Source organism: Cebus imitator, unplaced genomic scaffold, assembly GCF_001604975.1.
Source record: "Cebus imitator isolate Cc_AM_T3 unplaced genomic scaffold, Cebus_imitator-1.0 Scaffold53, whole genome shotgun sequence".
NCBI lineage: Eukaryota > Metazoa > Chordata > Mammalia > Primates > Cebidae > Cebus > Cebus imitator.
In genome coordinates, this window is record NW_016107368.1 from 3,741,084 (window position 1) to 3,743,164 (window position 2,081).

Consider the following 2,081-nt stretch of genomic DNA (forward strand, 5'->3'; position numbering starts at 1 on the left):
CATGTTGGCCAGTCTGTCTTGAACTCCTGACCTTGTGATCCACCCACCTCAGCCTCCCAAAGTGCTGGGATTACAGGCGTGAGCCACCGAGGCCGGCCTATTTTTTTTTTTTAAAGTAAGGTCTTGGCCAGGTGCGGTGGCTCACGCCTGTAATATCAGCACTTTGGGAGGCCAAGGTGGGCAGATTACTTGAGGCCAGGAGTTGGAGACCAGCCTGACCAACATGGTGAAACCCTGTCTCTACTAAAAATAAAAAATAAATGGCCAGATGTGGTGGATCATGCCTGTAATCCCAGGACTTTGGGAGGCCGAGGCGGGCAGATCGCCTTAGGTCAGGAGTTTGAAACCAGCCTGGCCAACATGGCAAAACTCCGATTCTACTAAAAATACAATAATTAGCCAGGCGTGGTGGTGCGTGGCTGTGATCCCAGCTACTTGGGAGGCTGAGGCAGGAGAATTGCTTGAGCCCTGGAGGCAGAGATTGCAGTGAGCTGAGATTGCATCACTGCACTCCAACCTGAGGATAGAGCAAGACTCTGTCTCCAAAATATCAATCAATCAATCAAATTAGCCGGGCATCATGGCATGAGCCTGTAATCCCCGCTACTCGGGAGGCTGAGGCAAGAGAATCACTTGAAGTCAGGAGACGGAGGTTGCAGTGAACTGAGTTTGCGTCCCTGCACTCCAGCCTGGGGGATAGAGCAAGGCTCTGTCTCCAAAATAAATAAACGAGAAAATAATAAATAAATAAATGAAATTAGCCAGGCATCGTGGCATGAGCCTGTAATCCCAGCTACCCGGAGGCTAAGGCAAGAGAATCGCCTGAACCTAGGAGGTGGAGGTTGCAGTGAGCCGCGATCACGCCACTGTATTCCAGCCTGACAATGGTCCAGCCCGGGGTTGGAATATTACACTGTCGTCACAAAAGAGGGGGAAGTTCTGCACTCGAAGAAGAGGCACCCGAGCCGCACTGTTAGGAGGCAGCTACAGTTCGAGAAGTTGTTTCCGTGGGGAAAAGAAAAAGTGGAACACGGCTGGAGGGAGCAATGAGAACAAGCAGCAGCCTCTGGGGCCGGCGTGGGGCTCGGGACGGCTGAGACCCTGGTCACCCTCTGGAATCTTGAATTCTCTGGCACGAGTCTGTTTTACCTCTAAAAGAAGGAAGGTAAACTGTAAAACGTATTTTAGAAAGACTGCTGAGAACAAAACAAAGGGCAGAATGGAAGACTTTGGATGGGTTTTAAAAAGCTGGGGTGGGGGGGGTGGCTGCAGATTTCGGGCCGGGCCATCACACTGCCTGCAGCCCCTCTGTTTGGGCTGAATCCCCCCGCAGGCCCCCTGCGAGGCCCCCCAGAGCTCTGCCCTTGCCCTGGCTCACACCTTTTCTACTCTGGTTCAGCGAGGCCTCAGAGCCCAGTGGGGACCCCCGGAAGGTGAGATGCGGGCCGGGCTGGGGCCAGGGACGGGGCTAGGCCTGCCGGAGCATCTTACAGCTCGGCCCGACCACCCAGCTTTCCAGGAAGCCCAAGGGGAGGCTTGGCTGGCTCAGAGGAGGGACCTGTGTGTGCCAATGGTGGGGCTGGGGGCCAGACCAGGCCCCTGTGGGCACCCACACTGTGAGGAGGACCACAGCAAGTGGAGGGAGGGTGGCTAGAGAGGAGCTATGCAGGGAGGGAGGCCCGGGCTGCTGTGCCTCAGTTTCCCCATGGGCCAAGTGGCTCACTGGCTGCGTGGCCCTTGTGGACACAGGCCATGCTCGAGATGAAGCAGGACCAGGGAATTATGGCTCCCTTGACTTCTAGCCTTCGATGCTCAGCCAGGCAGGACAAGGAGGGGCAAGTTCCGCCCAGTCTTCTGGAGTCCCGAAGTGATGAGCAATCCAGCTTTAGGCTTTAAGGCTGGAGCTTCCCGCCAGAACCCAGCCAGGACAAATTCCCGTCCCCTTCCTAAGATCTCTATCTCCAGTCCACCCCCTCTACCTTCCGCTGTGCTTTGATGGGGACCCTGAGGGCACAGGGATGTGGCATGCCCAAGGCATTTGGGACTCTGGCCATGTCTTTTTTTTTTTTTTTTTTTTTTTT